At 32.6% G+C, this 672-nt stretch overlaps 1 protein-coding gene across 1 annotated transcript in view; it reads left to right on the top strand.

Annotated features, from left to right (window-relative positions):
- Positions 1-672, top strand: part of USP45 (ubiquitin specific peptidase 45) — a 60,126-nt gene that overhangs the window by 55,575 nt on the left and 3,879 nt on the right. The window lies entirely within an intron of this gene.

Raw genomic sequence — 672 nt, 5'->3', positions numbered from 1 at the left:
TCTTTCCAGCAAAACAAATGCAAAATAAAATGACAGTGAGATTCCTTTTTTAGCCTGTCCAAATTGGCAAAGATTATAATAGTGTTGATAGAAGTCTCTTCTAATAAGGGGTAATTTCTCAATAGCAAAGTACCGTCTGGGGAGGACACATTAGCCTGAAATGATCTCAGACAATGCTGGTACCAGCTGCTTATAGAGGTCACCTGATGACAAGAAAGGAGGCAAACAAATTAAATACATATTAAATAATTATTCCAGACATATGACTTCATAATTTCATGTCTGATATCATGTTAAGACTTCTAAAGATTACTTGAAAATACAAATCACTATGTGGCTATATTTTGGTCAAAAAATAAGTTGTTTTTTTTTTTTTCTTTAAAGGTAAGAAATAGGCAACAGAACTGTAGTAAAAGTTATGTGATTAGTATGCAAATAAAAAGACTAGTCGTTGAAGTAAGTCATGAAAGCTTTGCATAAAAGGTTGCATCTGTTAATTTTGTCTACCCAAACATCTCAGATGTAAGTATCTTGTTATTCCAAGAGAGTCTGTTTCTATTTGTGGGTTTCTTATCCAATATCTTTGGTGGTCTATCAGCAAATTTTTATCATTACTTAAATGCAAAGTGTACATTTTTCAAGGCCCGCCTTTGGGAACTAAAAATAGGGAAA

This window comes from Lipotes vexillifer, unplaced genomic scaffold, assembly GCF_000442215.2.
Source record: "Lipotes vexillifer unplaced genomic scaffold, Lipotes_vexillifer_v1.1 scaffold1073, whole genome shotgun sequence".
Classification (NCBI taxonomy): domain Eukaryota; kingdom Metazoa; phylum Chordata; class Mammalia; order Artiodactyla; family Lipotidae; genus Lipotes; species Lipotes vexillifer.
This window is presented reverse-complemented; position numbering and strand designations above follow the sequence as displayed.